The following is a 16048-nucleotide window of genomic DNA, read 5'->3' on the forward strand; positions in this document are numbered from 1 at the left end:
ATTTGGTCACGTTGATGCAACTTCCAGACTTTGCTGTAAGTTGGCCTTTGGTCTTTTCTAAACTATAAGAACAGTCAAACATCTGATCTATCTATCCATCCATCCATCCATTGAGGGCCGTTGTTTAACTTCTTCTGAAATCTAGTTGTGCAAGCTCCATTGTGAAAGGCTCGGAAAGAAGCTGTTTCATTGAAGAACAGTAGGGGAATTAGCTCAGATGATAGTGCGCTCGCTTAGCATGTGAGAGGTGGCGGGATCAATGCGTTCCTTTCTTTCTTCCTTTCAACTGTACTGAGCTTGCTCTGACATTGTTGCGTGAACTTATCACTGCCTCACCCTCCTGATTCGTTGACTCCTGGAAGTCCAGTCATACATGCCCCTGTTAAAAATTACAGCTATGTCCCTGTGGAAGGAACATGGTTAAAAAAACACACTGAAGTACATCCAGTCACCTTTGGTACCTGGAATTGGAATTCTCGGCTTTAACGAAACAACCGAGGTGACTTTTGCAATTATGCTTTAGTAGCATAACACTGTTCTGTGTCATAGTCTTCTGGCATGTGTGTGTGTGTGTGTGTGTGTGTCTGTTTGTTGAAATTAATTCTCATTTTAATTTTCCCCTCATAATAAGCAATAATAAACTTTCATAACCCCTACTGCCCCAGCCCATGTTCCTCTCTGTCCTCCAGCTTCACAGCAGACAAATGCACACCGTAGTTGACAGCAGCAATTTGAACATTCAGATGATTAATAAATAAATAAATATGGAGAGACATATTAAACATCTGGATGACACTAAAGGCCTTTCACACAGCCTGTTTAGGGCACTATCGCTGTGCTTCATCATTCTGAATCAGTCGTATGAAGACTGATTCCCCTGAGTCAGAACAGACGCCTGAACTGCCAGGATGGATGCATATGTGTGTGTGTGGTGAGTGTGTGGTGTAGCAGCAGAGGATGTGAATGTTGCAGAGGAAAGAATAAGTAGAGAAGTTGTCAATCTGGCAGTAAATGTACAGTGGAGGTTTCAGTTTGTCAGTGAAAAAAGGCTGAAGTTTCTCAGGAGCAAAGTAAAGCTCCCATGTGTTGTTTCCCAACTGCTGGAATAGCTTTACAATGACATTCAAAAACACATTCCAACACAAAACACGTTCCAAAGTGTGGCTTATGCTTCTTTCTTAGTAATACTGACAGACACACGTAACAATACGAAGGATCCTATTGAAAGAACAACATAAAAAATTTTAAAAAAGCAATCTGCAGTTTTTTTGACTAGACTGCCGGGGGACTTCCCATGATGCACTGAGCTCTTCTCTTCTCTTTCTCTCCATCTGTGCACACTCATGTCCCATCAATGCATCTCAATAACTAAATAAATAACAAATAGCTTCTTCCTCAATGTTTTTCTCCTTTCCTGTCTCACAGTTTCAATGCAAAATCGTTCCACATCTCCCTGCATCAAGCTCCTCCTACTAAAACATGCACGCAAATTTTGCTGAGCTTTAAATTATGATATAATATTTTTTTTTAACTTGTAGGCAAAGAACAGAAAAAAGAATAAACAAATTCTCATTTAAAAAACAACACATTTAATGTATACAGATGATCAGGTCAGTTTCACTTACTGGACAGGTTAATAACACAGGCCATTGCAGACTTTTCATTGTGTGATGACAACGATGAAGGCATGGATGGGGATTGAACCCATGATCTTTGGTTTACGAGACCAACGGCTTACCACTTGGCCACCATGCCTTATGTAACAGGTCAGGTTGGCCTACTATACTGTTCTCTAAAGATACTTGATATAATTGGGTTAAATGTCCTTTGTTGGCCTGATAGTCAACTCAGTGTTAAAGATAATGAATATGTAACATTGTTGGGGTTTCTTAATGTGTAGATCATCATGACATGGATTCAAATGTAGTTCAGCTAATCATTTGTTCTATGAACTCAGTTTAACACAAACAGGGTTTTAAGATGAGTAATGCTCACTTTGAATCCCTGTGCCATACCTATGTTATGTAACTGTAAAATAGTTACATCATCCAACCTTTCTAGGTGGTAGGAGTGAAACTTACTCATCCTCATTCACATTTTTGTGTTATGGTTTCATTATGATGAAGACAGAACAGTTAAATGGACTTAGTAAATCTTGGTAAATGGACTGTACTTATATAGCACTTTTCTAGTTTTCCGACCACACAAAGCGCTTTTACAGTACACCTCTCATTCACACACATTCATTGTGTTTTGGAGCTTCAGTTTTAGGTGCTTCATCACACCGATGGCACAGCCTTTGGGAGCAATTTGGGGTTCAATATCTTGCTGGAGGAGACTTCAACATGCAGCCGGGGATCGAACCATCAATCATCTTAGTGGACGACCCGCTCTACCTCATAAACCAGCTGGTTCATGAACCTTCAATCTGAGTCTGGCTCACAATTTATGTTGCAAAATAGTGACACAAACTTTGGTTTGAGGGGATAAAAGCAAACACTGGTCGAGAGACAGAGACAGTGAATGAGAGTGAAGGAGCACCAGCATCGATAAATCTGGTCAATCAGAGAAATAAATTGTTATTTCCTGATTGTTTCACAGCCATTATATCCAGCACAAATAGTCACTCCTCCAGCAGCCCAACCATGGATAGCAACAAAATTATGTATATTTTCTGTACCAGTTATTGATGACAACCTAAACAATCTACAAGACAAAGCTCAGGACTTTCCATGTTTTATAGTGAATTTCATAGTGAAATATAGAATGGGCACGCTGGGGTCTGAGGGATAATTTGTATTGTTTTATTATTTTTGTTTTGTTTTTCAAATATTGTTTTTATTTATACTTATATTCATACAGCACTTGCATTAATGTACTTACTTTTCCCCACTGATTACTAAAACACAAAACCAGCTGACCTATTAAAAGGGCTTTAGGGTGTGGTGTTGTGGTCTTGAAGAGATCCCCTGTGTTCAGATCTAGTTTTATGACCTTCATTATTATAAGTTTTGTGCATACATGCTGCATCTTCTTTTCTGTATGTTTTCTGGAAGCATATTAACACAACACACTGAGCAGACAGGAAATGAGGGGAAAGAGAATTAAAGGATGACGTGCATCCAAAGGTTCTCAGCCAGACTCAGACCAGAGATGCTTCTGCTCGTTACATGGTTAGTTTTATATTAACCCCCTCAATGTTGCAACTAAATTAATGTTTAACATAATTACAACAAAGCAGATCTGGGGTCAGATATTATTCCTCACAGACGCCGTTAGAATTGGGAGGTTAATAGAGGCCAAGCTGCTCTTTTTTCCCCCTTTGGCAGGTTAATCCAGTCCTGGAGAGTGTGACACAATATATCAATATTTTCTAAGAGGGTGAATTCACCACAGTGATTTTCCACTAATGTTGCAGCAAAAATGTGGCTTTGTGCATCCTGAACAGATGCAAGCAGAACTATGCATGCCCAAACTACTTCTTAATATATGATCATGCTTTATAAGGATGGAAGATGATCGCTTGATTACAAATAGAGCTCCTTCAGCTCTTCTCCTCACACTCAGCTGTCTGACTGTACATTAAGCTGTTTGGTTTGGTCTCAGTATTTGGTGCTCAGCAGTCACTGACTTTGCTGTTGTTGTTATTACCTGTGTGTGTGTGTGTGTGTGTGTGTGTGTGTGTGTGTGTGCGTGTGCGTGCAGCATTCATCTTAAACAGCCACCTGAAATGAAGTGTCAGAGTCTCAGTGTCTTATCCAGCAGAGTGGCCCAGATATTTTTCTTTTTTTCTGAGGCTGGGTGACTCACTGCTGTGATGAATGGTGTGTGTGTGTGTGTGTGTGTGTGTGTGTAGGCGTGCATGCGTGCATGTGTGTGTGCTCCCTTCTATAGAATCCAGTAGCAGTGAAATGTGTCATCATCATTTGGTATATCTCAGCGAGAAACACATTTCATTTGGTAAACCACATATCATGTAGGACGCATCAACTCTCCCTCTAGAAACGTTTCAGCAGAAACATGATAGTGGGAGTGTGCTTCATAGATCTAGAAGACATCATTAATGCTGTGTCATGATCATGATCTTTACATTTAGCATTTGTGATTATCAATCTAAAACGTCATATACCAGTATGTCTGTAGTGAGCTAGGGGAGCTCTCAGTCAAGCTGAAGAACATGAGGAAGCTCCAGAATCACGTTAGAGGACAGGCTGGGAACCGAGAGACGGTTAAAGGAGACAGCAGCAAAGAATGAGTGAATGGGAGGGGGCGGCACGGCACCGCCGCCTCACAGTAAGAAGGTTCCTGGTTCAAACCTCGGCTGGGGCCTTTCTGTGTGGAATATGCATGTTCTCCCCGTGTCTGTGTGGTGCTCTGGCTTCCTCCCACAGTCCAAAGCCATGCACTTAATAGCTTACTCTAAATTCCATGTGTGTGTGGATGATAGTTGTCTCTATGGGCCCTGTCTTGTTAAGGGGGTACCTTGCCTCTTGCCCTTAGTCAGCTGGGATTGACTCCCGTCCCCCTGATGAGGATGACAATGGATGGATGGATGAACGGGAGAGGGAGGATGAAGAAGACTGTCCAAGAAGGACAGATTTGATCAATTTGAAAGAGAGATGATGACAAAATGGTGACATCTCTTCTTCTGATCAATTAATATGAATGTCATTAATGCAAGGATGAGATTAGATTAATCAAGGAAAAATTAAAAGTCGGGGTATCAAATGTTAGATTATATTGATAATATAGTAAAAGAGTAAATCTGGGACTGACCTTTCGTCGTTGGTGAGAGATTAGTGAAATAAAGGCTGAGTAGTAAGGAATATTATCTGGCTGCTATGTCTTGTGTTGTTGTTGTTGATCATAAATAATGTAATCAGTACAGTAATGTACAGCTGTAAGTCTCAAGCAAGTCATCCATATCGAGTCCAACTTGAACCAAAGTCTCAAGTCTCTAGCCGTGCTCTGACCTCTGTCATAGCTCCTCAGGTGGCTGTGTGTTGTTGCTGACATTCAGTGTGGAGAAAGTCAGACTTGATATTCCTATCCACAAAGTTTATCTTAGTTATGACATGGAGTTATGACTCCATTGTAATACCCCAGGCTCCAACATGTTTCCTTTCCGCTCTCTCCTTGTCTACACATGGAACTAAATCAGTCTGTCTCTCGTTACCTCAGAACCAAGCAAACATGCCCATGTTTCCAGGCCTGATGCCTGTGCTTAGCCTCCTACAACACCTGCAATATTCATCGCGCACTTTTCTCCATCTCAATATTTGATGTTTGAATGCCTCACAATGATGAGATGGTTCAGAAGTTGCCAGGTAGTTCTCTAAACTGCTCTGAATAATTGAAAAAGGTGAATGGAAATTGAGTCTCCCACTGTTCTTTTGTCTTTTTTTCATTCTCTTTTTATTAAAGTGCTGTTCAGAGTTCCACACTTCCTTTGTAGGCAACGCAGACTTATTCATACACTTACAACCTTTGTTCTGCAGTTCATCTTTATAGATTCAAAACTGTTCATTTTTGTCTCTTTGTTAATAAGTGGTCAAGTGTGGCCGTGTGCATCTTGGCTGTCCTGCCTCCACCAGCTCCTGGCTAATCCAAAAATGGGCAAAAAGGTGGAGCATCAATCAAGCCTGGTTGCTCAAACAAGCCACCTGTCAATCAAAGCATCCACTCTGTTAATTCTGCATAACTTTAAGCCTTAATATCATTTGAACAGGTGAGTTCTATAAAAATTCACCCTCTGTACAGTTGTTATGAAGAGCTATAGAGACCAAAACTGTTTTTTTGTACCAGGCTGTAAACATGTTTATTTCTGCTGTGAAGTTGGACATTTGAACATGGGGACTTATGGAGACTGACTCACTTCTGGAGCCAGCCTCAAGTGGACGCTTGAGGAACTGCCAGTTTTTGGCGTCACTAAAACACACAATGGAAACACACTTGTGAGAGTTTGTATTAATTCATATTCTCTGCACTCTCTCACACTTATTGTGTATGCATATTGAGCCGTAAATATACTTTCACAAACATCTCGATACACTGTGTGTGTAGCAATAATAAAAAGACTCAAAGACAAAGTCATCTGTCTGTATGTCGCCTGTGCATTGTGGTAATGCCACAAGGAACACCCAAGCTGGACAGGACAACAGTAAAACAGACAGTGACACTGAGATAAGAAAGACATACAAGGCTCTTAAAACAGCTGGCCACCAGGTAAAAACTCATATGGGCAACATACTGGCCTAACAGAATAAAGTTATTATTTGAATTAAAAATTGAATTCTTCAGAAATTCAGATAACATCACAGAGCAACATCCCTCCTGTGGATTTTTCTCTTTGTCATGTTCAGACATTTTCCAGGTCACTGTGATATTAAAGTCGTTTCCCTGCTGGGTTTATGAATCCACCATCCTCTGCTCCGCTCTCCTTCAAATCTAATCACATTTTGTCTAACCAAGTTTTGTCCTTGAATGCAAAGTGCACAGCGCACTAACATTATTAACCTTCTCCGTGCCCCTATTAACCATTTCTTTTAAATCCATGTCTCCTGAAAACACAGTTGAGAGGAAAGGCCAGAGGTCAACTTCTTCTGGATTCCAACATGATGAAGCTAACCATAGTTCTGAGGAGATGGAGAGAAGAATGGACCATGTTTGATCATTTTGAAACACCTGCTTCACACTAACATGCAGGTACAAATATAAATTCATGAGGCACTTTCATAAAATGCAACCCAGATAAACACTTTATTCTTTTTATACCTTTAGATTTGTCATACCTTCACCATACCTATGTCTTATATCTATACTTTTTATTTATGTCATGTTTGTTTTATCTTTATATTACTATAGTATGTCTTTTCTGTAATGGAGACTCAGTCAAAGAATTTCACACATGACAATAAAACATAATGAATGTTGAAATCTGCCCTAAGCTCACTTAATATGTCTTATTTCCTTTATTTATTTCATACAAAACAGAATCTTTTATTTAATTGATTTATTTTAAAAATGTCTGAAATTATATTTTATTTGAAACCGTGTCAGTGTGAGCACATTATACCAAACAAACAAAAAAACTGCTTTACTTCCCCCTGCAGAAATAAGTATTTGAAAGTTTACATAAAATATGTCATTATTTAATGAACAAACTGAAACAAAATCTGCTGAGCATATTCATGTTTCCCCAGGGAATGAACCTGTTTGATTTTAATCACCTTATGGCCTCTCTAGTGCTTTCTTCAGGACAAACATATTTCTACTGCCTTTTAACAGTAAAATCATTAGTTTTCATTCAGGCAAAAGCTTTTAGTGCCTGTAAAGCACATTTAGAAATGTGTCAGGTTACGTGTTAAGTGTTATCTTAACCCCTGTCAGAATTGGGCGCACTCAACCAACTACAAGTCTCATGACGTCAAACCTAAAGAAAATATACAGTAATTGTGCAAGATTTCTTGTGTAAAATAAACAGTTCACACATCCCCACAAGAGAGACATCTAAAATCTAATGTCTCTCTCCAGCTCTGCCAGTATGCCGAGCCTGACTCACCCGCTACGAGGTTTAAATAATTGTCCAATAAGTGACCTTGTGGTCGTCAGTTCAAACTAAAGCTCCTTTTCTGTTATAACTTTTGATTGTATATAAAGATGGATGACATGACAGCTCCACAAAATTCAAAACTGAAACATCTCCCCTGGTGGCTGGCTGCAGTATAGGTCATGAATCTTGTCCCACTATTTTAGTGGATGTGATGTGAGTAAGACAAAAAAAACTGAAGTACGGGTCAAATAAAAGATTCCTAATGATGGGCTCTGTCATTTTGTAGTAGTTCTAATATATGTTCAAGTGTTAATTTTTTCTGCCAAGTTTGGTTTTAATTACATATTTGATGCTTATGATTGAGTTGACTGGGTGTATAGGCGGGACCTTGATATCATGTCTCCAACCATAAGCACTGCTGCACCGACTCCATTGCATGTTGGTAGGGTGGGAGGAAGTGGAGATGTGTCATCTATCTTTTGCATAATTTTGTGCATCTTATGCTCCCACTACAATGACGGTTAGGCACTATACGTTAAAATAACGTATGGATATAACGTGTGTGTTAATTGTAGATACAGAAACCATGTTTGTGTGTGTTTGTTGGAGAGCAGCACTGCCAGTGACCTCAACCTCTACAGCTCAATTTACCATGGGATTCTGAAACCAATCAATCATCATGACGGTAGAACAACATGACCCAGGTTTAGAAAAAAAGCTTGAATTATGCTTTGAGGCAAGAAATGCTTCTTTTGTACTCAGTGTGCCTTGGTGTTAACCTTGCTTTCTGCCTGCGTTTGTCTAATAAATGTCACCAAAATAGTGAACAAAGCCCGACGGGTCAATACACTGTGAGAAATGGCCCTCAATCTCTCAGCTAGTATCTCAATGACTTTGAATTCCTCCACTTTCACAGAGGGCTCATGTGTATAAGTGTGTGTTTCGTATCCCTGTGTTCATGCTGGGGCTGTGAATGAAGATGTTCGCTCCAGAGCCAGTATAGCACACTAAACTCCGGTTTTGTTCAGTCGGACAAGTCCAGCTAAGGACACAAAAGACTTGTAATGCTGCATGTTGGATATTATAAGCCATAACAAAAAGCTGTTTAGAGGGAGAGTGGTAGGTAGAAGGAAGGCTTGAAGTGAATTTTAAGCTGGATTGAGTGCGAAACCCAAATGACCTGCCCTTGGTTTGAACTGTTCGATGGAACGATGTGCTGGCAACAATTAATCTCTGCGTGAGATCATTAGGACAACACTGAGCAGAGTCCCAGTGCAGATCGCTATAATGAGCTGGCCCGCGAAATGTGCACTCCCCGTCCTTTTGTGCATGCACCCCACACAAAAGCCACAACAGAAAAAAGTCTGTCTACAGGGCAGAGAAGCAGTGGCTGATTCAAAGGGGGGAGAACAGGAAAAGGGCATACAGCTGTTGTGAGCCTTGGGGGCACTTGGAGCCTATTAGTAGTTCAGAAGTCCTAAAGTGTTTTGTGGCCAATCTCATTTGTGTGAACTGGTCTACAGGGAAGAAACAGGGCTGACCATTTGGAGAGTTGGAGAACCCCAGAGAGTCTTTCTGCCGTTTCAAGTGATGGTCATGTTTTTCTGTCATCATTGTTAATATACACTTTCAATATACACCTCATATCTGTAATATTGTTTTAGCATCCACAGCTTATTCAAAAGAGGGGAAGGGGATACTGGATTCTGTCCCAGCATGCATTGAGCTAGATGTAGATTACTAGTTTGTCAGAGGTCTAAAGGTCAACTAAGGGGCGATATTTCTAAAATGGAATTATAGCTGTGGTACAGGGAGTATATAGATTTATATACGGATCTAGTTAAAAACAGTTGGTACAAACCAAAACCACTAATTGTTTTGCAAATTGGTCCTGATTTTTGTCCAGTATGGTAAATGGTCTGTACTTATATAGCACCTTTCTAGTCTTCCAACCACTTTTACATACTACATATCTCATTCACCCATTCACACACATTGATACACTGCCATGCAAGGTGCCAGTTTAGAGGCTAACCATTGATACTCACTCACGCATAATGGCGCAGCCTTCGGTAGCAACTTGGGGTTCAGTATCTTGTCAGCATGTTTCAACTTGCAGACTGGGGGAGTCCACAATTCAAGAGTAAGAATTCTCATCAGTCTAATGGGCAGTTACCACGAAACATGGTAAACACAGCCATGCTCCTGTGATGAACCATTTTGGACACTCTGCCTTGAAGTTCAATTTGAGGTTACAAAGATTGCCATGGTGTGTTTATTTGTGGTATCCAGAGGTAAGCTAGTATCTTGTTTATTACCACATTCTGCCAAATGTTTCACCAGTAAAAGTGACTGAATACTTTCATTTGCCAAAGAGAATCTCCATCCATTGCAGTTGTAGTGCCACTGTTAGATCACATAAATCAGTTGGTGGGGTTCCCAATACCTTTGCAATGGGTATTTATGATCCTCACCAGGTAGATAAACTTTAATGATTCAGTCAGTGCCTACACCAAAATTTCAGGTTTATGGTGCCCACAGGAAGTACCATCTTGAATTCAGTGATTTGTAACCTGTTCTTACGAGCCAACCTGAGGTTAAACGTTGATCAATTGCAAAATCATGAGCCGAACACTTCATATGGGTGTGTAATGAACATTGCAGGGTTTTGGGCTGTTAGTAGGACATCATCCTTCCATCCATTTTACAAAAAAATATGCTGTGTTTGCACCAGCTGTATCAGAGTGGAGGTTACTTCATTCTATCTAAATAGTCACTGAGTAATTTTGGAATCACTCCCTATAATCACTGATTGGGCTACTGATGAGGGGCATTTTAGAAAGATTACACCATTTTGCTACTTGAAATGTGAAAATTATCATGCAGTGTCTGAGTGTGTGTTGCCTGCATACTCCCTGCTTGTGTAAACGCCTGGTATGTCTGTTTTTTAAATTTTTATTTCTGCATGTGTGTAAATAAGCATGCATGAAAATACGGTACGGTACACCCATGTGCATGTGAATTCTCGTGTGTGCGTCACTCAGGACTATTAGTAATTCACAGTGCATGAATGAATGATAAGTATGCTAATTCATCGTGTTGCCCTTTACCAGAGTAAAGTCCCATCTCAGTGTTCCCAGTGTTACCACCATGTCAGCTACTCAATGTGGTACTTATCATTTATTTAAATTTGTATCTCATGGACCAGTGTCCATGCTAGAAATCTGGTCACCTTGGAATGCTTCTTTTTCCCTAGATGAGCTTTTTTTATTCAACAAAACAGAGTACAATGGTGAACCAACTGGCAGGGGTGAACGGAACAATATAGAGAAAATCGAGAGAATCTCTGGGTCGTCAAGCTTTTTAAACCAAATATTCCACAAAGAACCTTTAGGGATCACCACAGTTATTGTAATTCCTCCAAAGGGAAAAATGAATGTCTAAAATTCTGTGGCAATCCATCCAATAGTCACCTTGAATGAAGAAGTTCAAACCTGCTGGTGGTGCAAAATGAAAAATCTGAGGTTTCCCGGAGATATTAGGATTCATGCTTTGGGGACAATGAATGTCTTGACTATGTTTATTGGCAATCCATCCAATAGACCTAAATAGTGGACCGACCAACCAGACATGCCATCAGAACAGTCACCACTGTAATCCTAGAGTTAGAATGAGGCTGAGAAGTTAAATTGAAAAGGTTGTGTTTGATTTGAGTTGAGTTGCACTTCCCATCTCATCCTTTAACAAACAGGCTGTCTTTGCTATAGAGAAAAGGAAGATTCTGGTAACTACATGTACTACAAGTACTTTATAAATGTGTTGTGTGAGTCATTTAGGACAAAGAAAATCGATTTTACAGTTTGTACATGTCAGAAACACTTACACCATACTGGACATTACAAGAGGCAGGCCTGGAAGGTGTTGTGGATATGGACAAGCTGTTAGTCCATTTTAGCTAGGAACCACTACACACAGCCGTACTGTACTCTCTTTCTCAGACATACACTTACACACACCACTTGAGAGGCTTTTTAAATCACCAGGCTGGTAAATTGAATTCCATAGAGTCACTGAATGAGTTTCTCTCTCAAACTCGAACCCTGGGGCCAGCCATTACAGAGCAAATAGTTTCTTTCTCTCTCCTACTATTCCTGATTTTCTCCTTTTGTTTTTTTCTCTCCTTTTTCTTTAACAAGTCATCACCTTTGGTTTTCCTTTGGATTCTTTTGTATCTGTCCGCTCTTTTCTCCATGGGGTCTCTGCAGGTTTCCCAAAGTCAGATTCCAAACTTTGTTTAAAACCATGTGGAAGGCGGGTTATAGCACCAATTTTCAAAAATAAAACATGGAAATAAACAATAGAAAAAGTAGCATCATTTTTTAGTACTAAATACAGAACGCCCCAGGCACTACTGTCACAGTAGTCTTTTCCTGAAATGATGCTAACTTGTTTACCTCAATAAACAGTGTATGTGTATGCAGCAATGTCATCCTTTTAAAATTGATGTTTTCAATATTACAAAAGTGCAGGTGAATAAAACCATTTATTACTTCAATTACTGCTTTCAAACAGGATGAGTTATTACTGTTCAACGCTAGCATGAATCTACTTGTCTGGGGCTGATTGCGGCTTTAGTAAATTACCATGAGCAGTAAATTGATAACACTGCAGATTTTGCAGACTACAATTTAAATATTAAGACATGTGGAGGCATTGTACTGTTTGGATTGTGTGGGGGAGTTAAGACAGCTGGCAGGAGAGGAGTGGGGCACACACTAAAGGGGTGTTTCTACAGTATCACTCACACAAGTTGACATAAAAACAATGGCAGTATTAATACAATTCCTGGATCAGTGTCACTCCTCTAAATTAGATATCATCAGTGATGTCATGGGCACATAAAACAGATTCAGTAATCTAAGAATTTGTGACTGAGATATTAAAGCCTCTGGAAATGTCTTTAAATAGTAAAAATGCATATTTGATTTCAAAGATAAGTGTCTCATTAAGAAAATAATTGTTATAACTCTAAGTGGCAAATCACGTTTTGATTGACTCCCTCAGGAGTAAAAGCACAGAAGCTCATGTACTGCTGTGCTCATGGTGGGAACTCTTGAGTCTCTCTAAAGAATAAAATTTTTAGCAGGAATTGCAAGAAGGAAGCTTGTTTATATGCAACATTACACACATGATATAAGTTACAGATGTAGCAACTTAAAAGTTCCCGTGTTTCCGTGACGGAACCGTGACGGGACCGTGGCTGGTCCGTCACAGGTCCTTGGCTGGCACGTGACCGAAATGTAATCCCCCGCGATGACGTAGTCAGTGAGGGCCCGACTGGAAACGCCCCTAAGCAGTCTGTGTGAAAACCAGCTGCAATGCCTCATTTGTCCACGGGGAGGAGCAGTGATGTTCCGCTCTCACCGTAGACTGTCTAAACTAAGACACATCTGAACAGATACGCTGGGGTGAGCGGGTGACCCGATCAGCTGAGACAGAGCACAATCATGGATGTGGTTAGTGGTGCAAAGGATCATCATGATCCGTTCATATCGCCCCACACAGCACCAAGTATTCCACGGATTGGTTGATGGGGAAAAACAGTTGTGATAAGATAACACTGAGCCGCAACTCCATGTCACGGACAACAACAACATGCCAACATAAACTTGTTATTAAAGAAAACTCCGCCCGTAACTGTTTTTTAAGAGTTATATCTGTTTGATGCTTTCTGAAGCCTGCAGTATGAAACACGTTCGATTTCTGAATATTCCTCTGAACGCCATAGTGGCCATATTGATAGTACAGTATACTGTACAGTATGATGGATACTGATGTCCAGCTGTGGCTTTCACTACATGCAGATTAAGAGGGAGCGACAGAGAGAGAGAGTGCGCGAGAGAAAAGCTTCGGTAATTATGTACAGTGAGGACAGAATAACCTAGATGTTGTTGATTTGGTAAACAGTTAACCAATAATAAATAAAATATATCATAACATTAATGTGACTTGTCGAAAGCTGGGCGCAGAGGAGACCACCGGGGTCTGGCTCCCTCCAGCATGAACTAAAACACAGCACGGACACTTCAGAAACTATTCGGAATGAGTACTGTACTGTAGGTTCCTGACCCCTGATCTATGGCCACCACTAGTCTTTACATAATTACTGAAGCGACTAATGATTTCTTCGCTCTCAAAACTCGAACCCTGGGGCCACCTTACAGACAAATATTTCTTTCTCTCTCCTGCTATTCCTGATTTTCTCCTTTTGTTTTTTTCTCTCCTTTTTCTTAACAAGTCATCACCTTTGGTTTTCCTTTGGATTCTTTTGTACTGTCCGCTCTTTTCTCCATGGGGTCTCTGCAGGTTTCCCAAAGTCAGTCCAAACTTTGTTTAAAACCATGTGGAAGGCGGGTTATGCACCAATTTTCAAAAATAAAATATGGAAATAAACAATAGAAAAAGTACATCATTTTTTAGTACTAAATACAGAACGCCCCAGGCACTACTGTCACAGTAGTCTTTTTCCTGAAATGATGCTAACTTGTTTACCTCAATAACAGTGTATGTGTATGCAGCAATGTCATCCTTTTAAAATTGATGTTTTCAATATTACAAAAGTGCAGGTGAATAAAACCATTTATTACTTCAATTACTGCTTTCAAACAGGATGAGTTATTACTGTCAACCTAGCATGAATCTACTGTCGGGGCGATTGTGGCTTAGTAAATTACCATGAGCAGTAAATTGATAACACTGCAGATTTTGCAGACTACAATTTAAAATATAAGACATGTGAGGCATGTACTGTGAGTTGGATTGTGTGGGGAGTTAAGACAGCTGGCAGGAGAGGAGTGGGCACACACTAAAGGGGTGTTTCTACAGTATCACTCACCACACATTTGACATATAAAAACAATGGCAGTATTAATACAATTCCTGGATCAGTGTCACTCCTCAAATTAGATATCATCAGTGATGTCATGGGCACAAAAACAGATTCAGTAATCTAAGAATTTGTGACTGAGATATTAAGCCTCTGGAAAGTTCTTTAAATAGTAAAAATGCATATTTGATTCAAAGATAAGTGCTCATTAAGAAAATAATGTTATAACTCTAAGTGGCAAATCACGTTTTGATTGACTCCCTCAGGAGTAAAGCACAGAAGCTCATGTACTGCTGTGCTCATGGTGGGACACTCTGTAGTCTCTCTAAAGAATAAATTTTTAGCAGGAATTGCAAGAAGGAAGCTTGTTTATATGCAACATTACACACATGATATAAGTTAAGTACAGTATGTAGTTATGTTGTAAACAGACACAGTTTAGGTTTAGGTGATATAACTACTTTTTTTAGGTTCAGGAAAACATTGTGGTTTGGAGGCAGGGCAGCAAGATGCGAGGTCCAGAGCACCACACCGAGCTTCACGACCAGAGATGTATAAAGTACTGGAGTAAAGGAGTGGAGTAGAAGTACAAGTGCTATATCAAAAAACTGACTTGAGTAGAAGTTGAAGTGTTCTTTAAACACCATACTTAAGTAAAAGTACTAAAGTATTCAAATGTTTGTACTTAAGTATTGAAAGTAGAAGTATGTAAAAAATTGCTACTCAAGTACTGAAAGTAAAAGTAAAGTAAAAAGTAGAAGTACTGTTGTTATATTATTTCAATATTTATTAAGGCACAGCTTCTAATGTTACAGTGTTCCAATTTCATGGTCGAGTTCTGGATCCCATGGTCTGTGAATGCGTCTAAATCAGGGGTGGGCAAACCTTTTTTTTTTGACTGCATCTTGTGTGTCTTGAACACATTTGAATATTTTAAACATATTTTTGTTAAAAAAAGCTCACTTTTCAACTTACACAATTAAACTTTTCAGCTGATTTTTTACATGTTCATCTTCAGACGTTTGAGGCCGAGGAGCCCCAAAGGTTATCGCGCCTTATTGGCAGGACCCAAGCCTGTGCCCGTCTCTGCCAGACTAATAATGAAATGTCTACCATTGGGCAGAAGAAAGAAGACTTCGAGTTTTAATACGACGCGATGTTTGAAACAAGCGGTATTAAAGAATATGAAGCAGCAGGTAGCAGCTAGCGGTGCTGCTAAGGCTAAAACAACACAGAGTGTGGATGATTGACACCTGTCACCTGTCGACCAATCAGAGTCGGGAGAATCATTAGTACCGCCCACATCACCTTTGACCCACCAATGACGATCCAGAATGAAGTAAACACAAAGGTAGTATATCACAGAGGAGTCTCACTTCACTGTAAAGCCTCTTTGTCTTTATCTAACAACCAGGAGCTTCGTGTCTGATTCAAACTAAAGCGAGAGCAGGAGACAGAGCAGAGACATGAGACATAGCAGGAGACATAGCAGAGACATAGCAGAGACATAGCAGAGACTAGCAGGATTAGCAGCGTTTCTTCGGCTGGAATAGAACTTTTGACACGAAACAGCAAAGATAAGACATACTGTTCGTTTTGTGGATTTTTTT

General features: G+C 39.9%; 1 non-coding gene across 1 annotated transcript; it reads right to left on the minus strand.

The window, feature by feature from the left end:
• Positions 1 to 1683: 1683 nt before the first annotated feature.
• trnat-cgu (transfer RNA threonine (anticodon CGU)) lies at positions 1684 to 1755 on the minus strand. The gene has a single exon. It is a non-coding gene; the product is annotated as a tRNA-Thr (tRNA).
• Positions 1756 to 16048: the final 14293 nt, after the last annotated feature.

The sequence above is a fragment of the Larimichthys crocea genome, chromosome I (assembly GCF_000972845.2).
Source record: "Larimichthys crocea isolate SSNF chromosome I, L_crocea_2.0, whole genome shotgun sequence".
Lineage (NCBI taxonomy): Eukaryota > Metazoa > Chordata > Actinopteri > Sciaenidae > Larimichthys > Larimichthys crocea.